Consider the following 15,770-nt stretch of genomic DNA (forward strand, 5'->3'; position numbering starts at 1 on the left):
ACAAGTGCTGGGTACCCTTTGGTACCTTACCCACTTGCCTTATTTATGTGTGAGCCTAGACAGAGTCACCTACCCTGCCCAATGCTATCCAACCTCAGAAGCACACCTACTGCATTTTTTTATGATTCACCTTTTTCCTGTTATCTTAGTGAGATTACCAGATTAGTGGCAATTTCATGCTGTGGGCTAATTCTATCGGAGATCTCTCAAACATTATGGGCCCGAAATTCGCCACTGTAAGGATCGATTTAGCTCCATTTATTGGAGCTAAATAAACTTAGGGCCATTTTGCTAGTTTTGCCAGTGGTGTAACGCCGTCCTCAAAAAAAAAAAAAAAAAAAAAAAATAAGGGCCAATTTTTTTGAGAACTGTTTTCGTGACGTCACTCGGGGCCAAACCCAACAATAATTACGTTTTTGCAAGTTTCCCCTATAAGGATATTTTTAAGGACAGTGCTAAATACCACTTTTTAAAAAGCTTGCCTTAGCTAGTCGAGTCCAATCGAAATCGACATTAACGGGGCCATCTTGGGAAACAGAGCTAAAAGTTAAAGCTTTGGGAGGGAACAAAACCTATATTTCATATAAAAACTACTTAAAAATGTGCTGAACATTTGAGGTTTTAAAAGTTAAAGGACTACTTTGACTACGAAGTAGCAATTTCAAAAATGTAAACTTTTCGGTAATTTTGTTTTATTCTTCAGCCTGCACGGTCAGCCACACTGCAGTGCAGCAATTTTCCTGCCCTCTTCCTCGAAGTAGGCACACTGGCCATAACTGGCCTTGGTACCCGACCTGGGAGGCAACACCACCACCGACAGTGGGGAAATAAAGAGCAGCAGCCCAAGGACTCGGCATGCCATCCTAACCTGACCTGGGAGGCAACACCACCACCGGCAGTGGGGAAATAAAGAGCAGTACCCCAAGGACATGAAACTACACAAACATTTCAGTCTCATTTCCAACCAAAGCAGACTTGTTAAAGGGGTTTAGGGACCGTGACTACGAGAGAGAGAGGGGAGAAATAATGGAAAGAGACAGCGAGAGAATGAAACGAAGACAGATTGAACTCAAAACTGTGTGGTCAGGCCATGTTTATTTTAAACAACAAGTTTCAGTAAAAGGTGCCTAAATATCCATTCACCAGCATCAAAGCAGAGAATAAGGAATTTTTCGGTCAGTGTAATTTCCCCGCCTGCATTTTAATTTTAGAGCCTCAAGTATATGCTGTGTTGGGCATGCGCAGAACGGGTGTTATTTTTAAGGCAAAAAAAATTTAGTTCCATCCTTAAAAATGGTGGTAATTTAAGGCAACACCAAAATTTTAAGAACTTTTGGGGGTTTTTTGGTGCTATTTTGGCATAAAAAATCAGCCATTATTCACACACAGCACCAAAAAACAGGACTGTTTTTCAATGGAAAGTCTGGCCCTATATGTATGAACTTTGCAATCAACAGACAAAGTATATCAGGTGAGATTAGATTCCAAACTCTAGTCCCAGAGGTGAACACCTCGTGTGCTGATCTACTGTGTCATCCAATCACCAATCACTTGGGTACTGTCTGCCATATATACCAATTTAAACAATAAAACAGGACTAGAATATTAATGGCATAAAAGTGTAGAAGCAATAAATGCTTTTTATACGTACTCCATTGCCCTTGAATAATTGATAAGGGGAGGAATAAGTGAGCAGAAGTAGTTTGTATCCAATGTATTTACGTGTACTTGTAACACATACATTGCTTTGTATCCGTCAGCAGTGTAAATGTTATTCTAAAGTTTCAATTGCTTTTATATACTAAAAGTATGTAATAATTAACTACCACTTACATGAAAAAAATTGATGTGCCCAGTTCTGATTTGTGCTGCTGATGGGCGAGGCAGTGTGGACTCATAAAATTACCTCATGCATCATTGATGCATTAGTCATCCATTTTGCCAGCAGCAAGTTACTTTTGATCTTTAGAGAGATGGCCAGTAATACCATCATATCTATGAACTCCATCTTAATCCCACTGCTTCCACATTACATCCTCCCTCGACTAGTTGTTTTGTAAAGATTTCACAACTACATTACACCACTTCATAAATTAATCCACATAACTATTATTCTTGGTGAAATATAGTGTGCTAGATCCATCTGAGATTTAAATGCATTAATAGTAACACCAAAAGCCTTTTTGTCAATAAAAGAAAACTATGCTGATGTAAAGTTGTAATCATTTTTCTTTTTCCAATTTTCAATCTCTTCTCCTGAACACAGTAACTCATAAATTAGTTATGGTTCCAAAGGCACTTGCAGCCTCTAATATCTCATTCAACTGGCCATTCTTTATCAGAGAGACTAAACGGTGAATGCCAGCAGTTAGTTGATTGTAGGAATCGTGGCAGGTGAGTCGATTCTGTTTGTGTATGTCAGTAAATATTTATGCTTTCCAGCGTATCTTGGCTGACTGAGGACAATTATAGAGCCTATACTTGAGTCAGAACAGTCCAAGGATTTAGCTCAAGACCTTATCAATGACTCAATCTCACAACAAACACTGTATTTACCCACACATCCTTCAGGACTTGTGTACAAATAAGCTAAACAAACCCTGATAAGGGACACATTCCATACTACCACTATCACATTGCCCATTATTCAACAATTCACCACTATTCAGCTACATTTTAATAAACTTTTCGAATGTGAAACTTCATCCTCTTATACTCTCTTTAAAGCTGGAATTGTGGTTGATGCTGACCGAATCGGTAAAACTTAGCCAGATCCGTGGCAGTCAAAGTCACATTATTTAAAATCCAGCTTCTGATTGGCTAAATTCCATTTCAAAACTGTTTCTTAAGCCACTCAGTTGAAGGTTGTTAACATTTGACCTGATCAGATCAGAAAAACAGCAGGTCAATCTCTGATGCAATGTTGGGTGTTAGAAAATGGATTTGCACTGGACTTAGACGCTTCGTTCCTTTTTCATTTTCCCCAACTCATTCTGCCTGATTGTGATTTTTTTTCCTCCACAGGAGTCAAATATTGTGACGATTATCCAATATTCAATTTCTGTTAACGTAAAAATCAAATTGATCTTTAAGTTATCTTTTGATGAATAAAAGTTTATTTCTGCCAAAGAAAATATCCATACTTCCTGACCAGTAAATAAACTCTAGCACAGATCAGAACAGATGTCATACAGGCCAGTTGGTGTCAGGTTTAATCCAAGGGATGTGCTGAGTTAGCTAATCCCAACCATTGTGTGGGAAGTGTTCTAGTTTTGGGTTGTACAGGTGAAAATCGATCAGACTACCTGTTTGTCAAGGCTATGCTGGAAGTATGTGATGTGTGTCTCAGATAAGGACAGGGTGGAGCTTGGCCATGATACCTCTCGCAGTCAAACCGCCTGCTGACATTCACTCACATGTGAACCTTGTTAGTAATAGCCACTTCAGTGTGGTAATGGAAAGTGATCTGTACCATCGAGCTATAGCACAAGCAAGGAGTCATCACCCTAATGAGTAAAGGAGCAGTGAAAACTGGCAAGAAAAATGTCGTCTTAATCATTTATTTTTAATAAAAAGTTCATATTATAAAAACGTAATATTTAGTTTCAAAATTACTGCAGAAGAGATCAAAACTGAGGATGAATAAAAATAACTAATAAACAAAATGATTATTTCCTGCAAGTATTCACCATAGAAGACACTAGTAGCATGCCAACCACCATAGGAAGTTCTACAACTAAATTTAATGGTTTGGTGTCACTTCTGTGGGCATCCTCTTAAGGTTTAAAGGTTCCCAAATTATAAATCCCCAAAGATCAATACCATAGTGTGCTTCCACTGGATTGAAAACAAACCAACAAAGTACCTATTTTCAAGCAAAGCCATAAAACAAAATTGAACAATTACTACAAGGTTTGCAAAATAATGGAACTGATCATTCGGTACAACAGTGATGATTGCCTATATTCCAACATGGTTTCAGAAGGTACAAATCCTGTCTTGGCTGACCTCTTTGACTTTTTGAGAAGTAACATCCCAAGTGGACATTGCAAAGCCCAATGATATAGTATACCTAGACTTCCAGAAAGCCTTTGATAAAGTTTCACATGAAAGACTGCTACACAAGTTTAAGGCAGTTGGTGCCCTAGGTGAATCTTGGAGGTGAAAAGGAATTGGCAGAGAGGAAACAGCAGATCTTAGTTAAGTGAGTGATATTGGGTTACGAATAAGAACTAGTGGAAAGAACTAGAGATTAGTGCTACAGCCCCTACATATTCTAATGTACATAACGGATCTCGATTCAGAAATGCAAAGTATTTGTTCATATATACAGAATATACTAAACTGGGATGGTGGGAGGCACTTGAGTCTGCTTAAGCAGCTAAGGAATTACAGAGGCACCTAGTCAATATTTGCAAATCGGTAGAACAATGGCAGCTGAAATTGAATGCAGATAAGTGCAGGTTCTTACACATTAGGGATAAAAATGGGGAACATACTTAATGAGTGCTGTCAAATTAGATAGGAAAGAGGCTGAAACAGATCTGGGAATCGACTCAACATTGACTATATCAGTGCAGGTAAGCAATTAACAGCCAATGGAATGCTGAGCTAAGGTCACAAATGAGTAAAGCTGTTTGAAGATTTAGTCAGGCTGAACCTTGAATAATGTGTTCAGTTAAGGCCAGTTCGAAATGCATTGCAAAGAAGGGCCAAGAGGCTGTTATGAGAAAAGATTCGTGTAACTTTTTGGATTCTTCAGCCTTCAACAGATCTTTAAGGGGTATACAAGATACAATAAAAGGTTCATCCTGACACTATTTCAAGTTGAACCATGTGTTATGTATGCAATAAAGGTATAAACTGAGTACTGTTTAACTGAACAAGGTACACGCTTGGCTCTGCTTTATTACGGCCCAAAATGCCTGACTCACAAAATAGCTGGCCTTTTATACCAGAGCAGCACCATATGCGTGCTGCTCAGTGGCCTCCAGCAATGACACCATCTGGTGGCTACAAACAGCATGTACATATATGACAATACCCTCCTTTGAGATCTTATCACAGTCTTTCACAGGTTGAGATGGTCCGGTGCTTTACGCTCCCGGGTTGACCATCTCTGAACATTCACCAAAGGCTGGAATCGAACTGAGTCTGTTGTGGCTGGTGGCTGGATGGCTGACAAGTTGGGGGTGGCAGTGGCCATGTCAGGAATTGCAAGTCCATTTTTCTTGAACAAGTCCGTGATGGAAATTCCAGGTTCACTGATGACTCTTGAGTTCACTGAAGGTTGCTGGTAGGTTGGTTGGTCATCAATGGTTTCTTCGTCCGAATGCTCTGGCTCGTCTGTGTGCCTCAGCTTTGTTTGATCCATGTGTTTCCTGCAAGTTTGCCCATTCTTCAGCTTAATAACAAATACTCTGTTGCTCTCCTTGGCCATGACTGTACCAGTGATCCATTTGGGACCCAACCATAATTCAACACATATACAGGATCATTAACAGAAATCTCGCGTGACACAGTTGCGCGATCGTGGTACCCTTGTTGACTCTGTATTCTGTATTCAACATGATTACTTAAATCTGGGTGTACAAGAGATAACTTGGTCTGAAGACCTCTTTTCATCATGAGTTCAGCAGGCGAAACCCCTGTGAGTGTGTGGGGTCTTGCCCTGTAATTCAGCAGTATGCAAGACAAGCGGGTCTGCAGTGACTCTTGGGTTACTCTCCTTATGCTTTGCTTGATAATTTGTATTGCATGTTCTGCTTGCCCGTTGGACGCAGGCTTGAATGGTGCTGACCTTGCATGTTTTATGCTATTAAGTTTTACAAACTTCTGAAACTCGTGACTGGTGAAGCACGACCCATTGTCATTCAACACTATGTCAGGCAGACCATGTGTCGCGAACATGACATTGAGATTCTCTATGGTTGCCGTGGACATGCTGGATGACATGATTATGCATTCTATCCACTTCGAAGAAGCATTCACCACCAATAAAAACATCTTGCCCAGGAAGGGACCTGCAAAATCTACATGGATCCTGGACCAAGGTTTGGATGGCCATGACCACAGACTCAGCGGGTGCTTTGCTGGGCTGTATGCAGGTGTTGCACTGATGCATGTATGTTTCCAGCTCAGAATCAATTCCTGGCCACCATACGTGGGACCTGACGATAGCCTTCATCATCACTATACCAGGATGTGTGCTGTGTAACTCACGCACAAACTTCTCTCTCCCTTTCTTAGGCATTACAACACGATTGCCCCACAATATGCAATCTGCTTGAATAGACAGTTCGTCCTTGCGACGAATGTACAGTTTGGCCTCCTTGCACATTTGCTTAGGTATGGCAGACCAATCCCCTTTGAGGTTGCAACCCTTTACCACCGATAATATTGGGTCCTGGCTGGTCCAGTTCTTAACATGTTGAGCCGTGACAGGGGTACCTTCACTCTCAAAAGCATCCATGATTAACATTAAATCTGCCAGTAGTGGCGTTTCCATCTCTGGTGTGGGCAACGGCATTCGGCTCAAAGCATCGGCACAATTCTCTGTGCTAGGTCTGTGGCGAATGACATAATCATAGGCAGATAATGTCAGCGCCATCTTTGGATGCGGGCTGAAGCGTTGGTATTGATACTTTGCTCTCGGAAAACAACGAAATGAGCAACTTGTGATCGGTCTCTAATTCGAACCTCAGACCGAACAGGTATTGATGCATCTTTTTAACACCATACACACACGTTAAAGCTTCTTTTTCTACCATACTGTCAGCTCTTTCTGCTTTAGACAAACTTTTGGATGCATACGCGACAGGTTGAAGTTTCCCTGGCTCATTGGCTTGTTGTAACACACAACCAATTCCATATGATGATGCGTCACAGGCCAAAACTAAACGTTTACATTGGTCATAATGTACCAGCAGCCTGTTCAAGCAAAGCAGATTGGTGGCTTTCTCGAAAGCTTTGTCTTGTAATGCGTCCCACACCCAGTTGTTGCCTTTTCTCAATAGCATGTATAGTGGTTCAAGTAAGGTGCTCAATTTAGGTAGGAAGTTACCAAAGTAATTGAGTAGACCCAGGAACGAATGCAACTCCGTCTTGTTCTGTGGCTTGGGTGCATTCTTGATGGCTTTGGTTTTCACGTCAGCAGGCCTGATGCCATCAGCGGCGATTTTCCTCCCGAGGAATTCGACCTCCGGTGCCATCACTTCGAGCGTTTAAGTCTGAGTCCCACTCTGTCCAAACGCAGTAGAACCTCTTCCAGGTTGTTCAGATGTTCCTTGGAGTCACGACCGGTGATCAGGATGTCATCTTGGAACACGACGGTTCTGGGAACGGACTTCAGTAGACTTTCCATATTCCTCTGGAATATTGCTGCAGCCGAGCGAATTCCGAAAGGGCACCTGTGGTAAATAAACAGTCCTTTGTACATGTTAATGCACGTAAGTCTCTTCAACTTCTCGACCAACTCCTGTGTCATATAGGCCGACGTCAAGTCCAGTTTTGTGAACGACTGCCCTCCGGCTAGTGTCGCAAACAAGTCATCAGCCTTCGGTAATGGGTACTGATCTTGTTTCGAAACCCTGTTGATCGTAGCCTTGTAGTCTCCACAGATTCTGACTGTGCCATCACTTTTCAGCACAGGAATAATGGGGCTGGCCCATTCATTAAATTCACGCTGGAGTCTGTCCAGTTCAATTTCAACCTTCTCCCTCATCATATACGGCACTGCCCGTGCTTTATGATGGACGGGTCTTGCATCTGAGTCCACGTGGATTTGCACCTTGGTTCCCGTGAAGTTGCCGATACTCGGTTCAAACAGCGAGGAGAATTTGCTCAATACTTGGGCACATGTATCTTCCTCCGACAACAACGCCTTTATGTCATTCCAGTCGCATCTGATTTTCTCCAACCAGCTCCTACCGAGCAACGTTGGGCCATTGCCTGGAACAATCCACAGCAGTAACTCATGAACCGCACCGTTATGCGACACATTAATTTGTGCACTGCCAAACACCTTTATCAGTTCTTTGGTGTATGTGCGCAACTTGCCGTTAACAGGGTTCAACCTGGGCCTCACAGTCTTAGTATCCACAGCTTATTAAATGCCCTCTCGTTCATGATCGATTGACTCGCCCCTGTGTCCAGTTCCATCGATACCAGTATCCCATTAAACTTCACATTAATCAAAATTGGTTTATTTTTGATTATGAAAGAGTACAGTCCATACACTTCCTCCTCTGGCATCTCGGATTGCGTATCCGGATCCGCGCTAGTCTGACTCTCATCCTCCACGTGGTGTGTCGCAGCTTGCTTGCTCATCTGCGGACACTTGCGCTGGAGATGCCCCACTCTCAGCCAGCCTTTGCAACTATATTGCTTAAAACGGCACTGCAGGTGCCGATGATTTCTCCCATAATGCCAACACGGAGAAATCGGATACATTCCCGTTAGCGGTCTGGGCAGCCACAGGTTTCGCGAACGCAGCCGGATAGGCCCTGCTATGTGCCACTCTGCCGAACGGCAATTCAATCGCATTTACAGTACTTGCCAAGGTTCAGTTCTTCACCGCTATTTACTTTAAATTCCTGTCCTTCGTCATACATGATTGAGCAATCTGGATGTCCCTTTTTAAATCCAACTCCTCCACCGCCAGAAGTTTGCGCAGGATCATCACGTGGTTGATACCGATAACGAAGAAGTCCCGCAGCATGTCTGCCAACACCGTCCCGAACTTGCACGGTCCCGCTAGATGTCTCAGGTCGGCAACAAATTCCACCGCGCTCTGGCCCTCCGATCGAACATGTTCATAAAACCTGTATCTCGAGATGATGATGTCATCGTCTGGCTTGAGGTGCTCCCGTACCAATGTACACAACTCCTTGTATGTTTTCTCTGTTGGATCACTCGGCATGAGTAGATTCTTTATCAGACCGTAGATCTTTGAACCGCACACAGTGAGGAACACGGCCCGGCGCCGATCTACATTGTCGACCTCCTTCAGTTTGTTGGCCACGAAGTACTGGTTCAAATGGTTCACAAAGTCTGCCCAATCTTCTCCCTCCACGAATCGCTCGAAAATTCCAATCGTGCTCAATTTGCAGACAAAGGTTCTTGTATTCTCGTCGTCAAGTGTTATGTATGTAATAAAGTTACAAACTGAGTGCTGTTTAACTGAACAAGGTATACCCTTGGCTCTGCTTTATTACTGCCCAATGTGCCTAACTCACAAAATGGCTGGCCTTTTATACCAGAGCAACACCGTGTGTGTGCTGCTCAGTGGCCTACAACAATGACAGCATGTACATATATGACACCATGACTGCAGGAGAAGGAGGAAACTGATAAAATGCAAGTTCAGGACTGGTGTCAGGGAATGCTTCTTTACACAAAGAGAGATTAATAGTGGAATGGTTTTCTAATTAGGATAATGGATGCGAAAACTCTGGAACCATTGAATAAGCAGTTCGACACTATGATGAGGGTTCATAGATTTCTAATGGAAAGATCTTAGATGAATTAAATGGTCTCCTCCATCTGTATTTATCTTTGTGAAATGCAGTCAATAAAGTGTAGCTCTTGTGGATTGCAGTGCTTAAGTTACATGGATGCTGAACACACGGAAAAAAATATGGCAAACATCTAGGTTTTATGCAGACAAAAATTTTTGGACCCATTATTTACATTAGTGCTTCTAAATTCGCATGGAGCCAACCTCATCTAAACTTCTGGGCTCCATCATTGGTGCAGTCACTGCCACTCCATTTCAATGTGCATGTATTCGAAATCAGCAAGACAGGACTGGAATCAAGGCAGGAGAGGAATGGTGCCTGAAGTTCACAAATGAGTTAAAATGTCTAGTTTGCAAAACGCTCCACACAGTGATACTGATAGTTTTCAGCATTGTTGAACTCGAGGACAAAAACTTAAATTCTTACGAAAAGTCATCGATCCAGAACATTGGCCAGAATATTCTGGGGTCTGTGCGGGCGTGATCGGAGGTGGGTCAGATGGGAAATTTGAAAAAAGTCGAAGTGGGTCAGGAACCCGCCTTCTCCTGCTCCCATGCGCCTTTCCCTTGGGCGCTTTTGCCGGTGCGGCAGCGATCCGACTGGCAGAGACGGGTGACCTAATTCAAATCATTATCAGCTTGTTGTCAGACACTCAAGAGCCTTTTTCCTTCTACATTTCAAACTTTCCTGCATGGCCATGGGATGCACGCAGCTCGGGAGCCACACCTGTCAACCTGAGGTGGGAGTTGAGTGGCAATTGCTCCAACTGATTACTTGACTGCATCAAATTTACTATAAAAGCTCCAACCTCACAGCTGATCACTATCCTTAGGCAGAAACTGTTGCAGCTACATTGCTAGCACAGATTTAACTTTCTGCAGGCTGCAAGTGTTTCCAGCAAAGAGCAAAGTCACCATCCAGTGTCACCTCATTGGAAGAACCTCCCTCACTATTGACAGATTGTTTCTATCAAACTCTACTTCCATCAGCATGGGTTCCGTTTATACTGTCTCACCTTGGTCCTCAGAATCTGAACACGATGAGCTTCAACACCAACAGCACCAGGCACATCAGCAGCACCAACAACAACACCACCAACCTTCTCCGCAACCACCTGATGCCGAGCAGGACAGAGGGCATCAGCACCCGAGCATGCTGCTGCCTAGGAGGCCAGGGATGGCCTCATCATGGCCAGATATACTTAACTTTACACTGCATACCCATATGGCTGCCATATGCTGTACCACATTGGCATCACCCCACAGCAACACCATAAACCATCTCCACAATGACCAATGCATTCACCATTGATGGAGGTACTGTTATATCTCACCATTCACTGCAACTCACTGAGCCACTTCCAAAGGTGCACACAAATGTGTCCAAGACGGGAAAGTGGTGAAAATAAAGATTGTAATTGTTGATGATACATTAACGTAAACTAGCCATTAACATTGACTAAAATACCCAGGTGGCTTCCCTTGCGAATCTACTTGTGTTTCAACTTTCTCTTCCGTGTGCTTCTATGAGGTGAGACCCCTGTGGCTTCACAGAGGTAGAGGCAGCCTGCTCACTTCCCTGCTGTGACTGTTTAGACACTCTTGGCCGACGTCTTCTGGGTTTTGGAGCCTGTGATGGCCCCGCCAAAGTCTGCTCCTCCTGCTCCAGACTCGGCTATCACTGTCCAAGGAGCCATCTGGGACTCTGATTGAGGGGATAGCAATGGGGGAGAAGTGTAAGCACTTTGAGAGGAACCCACATTTCCCTCTCCCCATCATCCTTCTCATGGGCTACCCGCACTTTCCTGCTAGCAAGGAGTGAGTGTACCTTGCTGCACATCAGTGGAGCCATGAGGACCCACTTCCACATTGACGTCCCTCCTAGACAGGAGCTCTATGATCCTCTGCCATCTATGCCCCATCTATTCTCCATAGAGACCATATGCTACTGAGTGGCGCATTAGCTGATCCATGCAAGTGGTCATCCTATCCATGAAAGAGCCTACAGTCACCATCGCCTATGACACAGTGGTGCTCATGTTGGAGATAGACCCCTCCATTCTGTGAACATTTGCAGACATTGCATTCTCAAAACCTGTCAGAGCCTCCTGCAATTCTTGCTGCACCACCAGGATCACCCTCTTTCTGGATGGCCCCCAAAGCTCAGCATCTGCATGCAGCTGAGCAGAGCTGGGAGCGTCCTGCGGCCTCTGGCAAGGAGTCTCTACTGATGTCCCTGTTTCCACCATCTGCTCTTGCTCACTTGCGATGGACCTGGTGACAACACTACTCTACTTCGTCTGGGACCCACTGAGGTGTGTGTCTCTGTGCTGGCTGGAGTTGGGTGCGCTCATGGTTAGTGACACCGCACCCTCAGAGGCTGCACGCTCCTCTGAGGAGTCATCTTGCTCTGAGGTGTCTACTGTATATAGTCCACATCTCTGAACCATATAGGAGGGTGGGTATCACTACTGCACACTCGACCAGTTCTGTTCGGTGGGCCAGATCATCCGCATGCCTGACATGAGACTCTCTAAGCCCCAGGTGGGCAAAGGAAACATTTCAAGGACACCCTCAAAGCCTCCTGGATAAAGTGCAACATCCCCACCGGCACCTAGGAATCCCTGGCTCAAGACTGCCCAAAGTATCCGAGAGCATCCGGAAGGGCATTGAGCACCTCGAGTCTTGTCTCAGAGAGCATGCAGAAACCAAACGCAGAGAGCGGAAGGAGCGTGCGGCAAACCAGACTCCCCACCCACCCTTTCCTTCACCACTGTCTGCCCCACCTGTGACAGAGACTGTAATCCCCGTATTGGACTGTACAGTCACCTGAGAACTCACTTTTAGAGTGGAAGCAAGTCTTCCTCTATTTCTTGGGACTGCCCATGATGATGATGATGATCTTGCTCTACCTCCTGGACAGCAGGGGGGGAGGGGCGGCTCTTGATGGACCTGTGGGAGAGTAAAGAGATGAGTTAGATATGCCACATGAAGAATGGGTGCACATACCATCATGCACATGGTGACCATTCAGTGGCTGATGACATCAGTTCCCATACGAGTGACTGATTTATGCCATGTCGCTGTCACCGGGTAGCTGAGATGTCCCCCTCTCTCTGTCTCCCACCTCCAGCTGCTCGGCCACTTCTAAGACTTCCAATGCAGCCTCCTCTGCTGTTGTGAGGGTAGCAAATGATGGAGGCCGTCCTCCAGTTCCTTCCTTCTCTCTCTTATTGTGCACTCTCTTCTCTTGCAAGGAAAGAAAGAGGAGAAGGTTGAGTGAGAATGATGGAATGAGTGTAAGGAATGGATGGGTTACATCTTTCGAAGGAAACTATGATCCATCATTTGCCACCCTCACAACAGCAGAGGAGGCTGTGTTGGAAGTCTTAGAAGTGGCCGAGCAGCTGGAGGTGGGAGACAGAGAGGGGGACATCTCAGCTACCCGGTGACAGCTACATGGCATACATCAGTCACTGGAAGCAATACGATGGAGGAGGATTTCCTGGAGTGCATAAGGGATGGTTTTCTGGACCAATATGTCGAGGAACCAACTAGGGGGGAGGCCATCTTAGACTGGGTGTTGTGTAATGAGAGAGGATTAATTAGCAATCTCGTTGTGCAAGGCCCCTTGGGGAAGAGTGACCATAATATGGTGGAATTCTGCATTAGGATGGAGAATGAAACAATTAATTCAGAGACCATGGTCCAGAACTTAAAGAAGGGTAACTTTGAAGGTATGAGGTGTGAATTTGCTAGGATAGATTGGCGAATGATACTTAAGGGGTGGACAGTGGATGGGCAATGGCAGACATTTAGAGACCGCATGGATGAACTACAACAATTGTACATCCCTGTCTGGCGTAAAAATAAAAAAGGGAAGGTGGCTCAACCGTGGCTATCAAGGGAAATCAAGGATAGTATTAAAGCCAAGGTAAGTGGCATACAAATTGGCCAGAAATAGCAGCGAACCCGGGGACTGGGAGAAATTTAGAACTCAGCAGAGGAGGACAAAGGCTTTGATTAGGGCAGGGAAAATAGCGTACGAGAGGAAGCTTGCAGGCAACATTAAGACGGATTGCAAAAGTTTCTATAGATATGTAAAGAGAAAAAGGTTAGTAAAGACAAACGTAGGTCCCCTGCAGTCAGAATCAGGGGAAGTCATAACGGGGAACAAAGGAATGGCAGACCAATTGAACAAGTACTTTGGTTCGGTATTCACTAAGGAGGACACAACAACCTTCCGGATATAAAAGGGGTCAGAGGATCGAGTAAGAAGGAAGAACTGAGGGAAATCCTTATTAATCGGGAAATTGTGTTGGGGAAATTGATGGGATTGAAGGCCGATAAATCCCCAGGGCCTGATGGACTGCATCCCAGAGTACTTTAGGAGGTGGCCTTGGAAATAGCGGATGCATTGACAGTCATTTTCCAACATTCCATAGACTCTGGATCAGTTCCTATGGAGTGGAGGGGAGCCAATGTAACCCCACTTTTTAAAAAAGGAGGGAGAGAGAAAACAGGGAATTATAGACCGGTCAGCCTGACATCGGTAGTGGGTAAAATGATGGAATCAATTATTAAGGATGTCATAGCAGCGGATTTGGAAAGAGGTGATATGATAGGTCCAAGTCAGCATGGATTTGTGAAAGGGAAATCATGCTTGACAAATCTTCTGGAATTTTTTGAGGATGTTTCCAGTAGAGTGGACAAGGGAGAACCAATTGATGTGGTGTATTTGGACTTTCAGAAGGCCTTCGACAAGGTCCCACACAAGAGATTAATATACAAAGTTAAAGCACATGGGATTGGGGGTAGTGTGCTGACGTGGATTGAGAACTGGTTGGCAGACAGGAAGCAAAGAGTAGGAGTAATTGGGTACTTTTCAGAATGGCAGGCAGTGACTAGTGGGGTACCGCAAAGTTCTGTGCTGGGGCCCCAGCTGTTTACATTGTCCATTAATGATTTAGACGAAGGGATTAAATATAGTATCTCCAAATTTGCGGATGACACTAAGTTGGGTGGCAGTGTGAGCTGCGAGGAGGATGCTATGAGGCTGCAGAGTGACTTGGATAGGTTAGGTGAGTGGGCAAATGCATGGCAGATGAAGTATAATGTGGATAAATGTGAGGTTATCCACTTTGGTGGTAAAAACAGAGAGACAGACTATTATCTGAATGGTGACAGATTAGGAAACGGGGAGGTGCAACGAGACCTGGGTGTCATGGTACATCAGTCATTGAAGGTTGGCAGGCAGGTACAGTAGGTGGTTAAGAAAGCAAATGGCATGTTGGCCTTCATAGCGAGGGGATTTGAGTACAGGGGCAGGGAGGTGTTACTACAGTTGTACAGGGCCTTGATGAGGCCACACCTGGAGTATTGTGTACAGTTTTGGTCTCCTAACTTGAGGAAGGACATTCTTGCTATTGAGGGAGTGCAGCGAAGGTTCACCAGACTGATTCCCGGGATGGCGGGACTGACATATCAAAAAAGACTGGATCAACTGGGCTTGTATTCGCTGGAGTTCAGAAGAATGAGAGGGGACCTCATAGAAATGTTTAAAATTCTGACGGGTTTAGACAGGTTAGATGCGGGAAGAATGTTCCCAATGTTGGGGAAGTCCAGAACCAGGGGTCACAGTCTAAGGATAAGGGGTAAGCTATTTAGGACTGAGATGAGGAGAAACTTCTTCACCTCGAGAGTGGTGAACCTGTGGAATTCTCTGCCACAGGAAGTTGTTGAGGCCAATTCACTAAATATATTCAAAAAGGAGTTAGATGTAATCCTTATAATAGGGGGATCAAGGGGTATGGTGAGAAAGCAGGAATGGGGTACTGAAGTTGCATGTTCAGTCATGAACTCATTGAATGGCGGTACAGGCTCGAAGGGCCGAATGGCCTACTCCTGCACCTATTTTCTATGTTTCTATGTTTGGGGTGCCAATGCCAAGTGGGCTCCTTGCATGTTGTTAGTTGGCATGATTGCATTAGGATAAGGCTGAGTTTGAGGGGTGGCTAGTAAGATGGGGATGTGATAATACAGGTAGAGAAGGATGGGTGGACATGCAATGTACGTTGGTGTCACTAAGGATGTTCAGGAGCAGGGTTGGGAAGGCAGAGTAATGGGGATGTGATGAGAGGTGCAACAGGATGAAGTTGAGTGTGGCTTTGTACTCACCTTTCCAGATCTAATGAGATCACTGAAACGTTTGCAGCACAGCATCCAGGTCCTCCTGTTGTTCACCTCTGCAATT

Source organism: Pristiophorus japonicus, chromosome 10, assembly GCF_044704955.1.
Source record: "Pristiophorus japonicus isolate sPriJap1 chromosome 10, sPriJap1.hap1, whole genome shotgun sequence".
Lineage (NCBI taxonomy): Eukaryota > Metazoa > Chordata > Chondrichthyes > Pristiophoridae > Pristiophorus > Pristiophorus japonicus.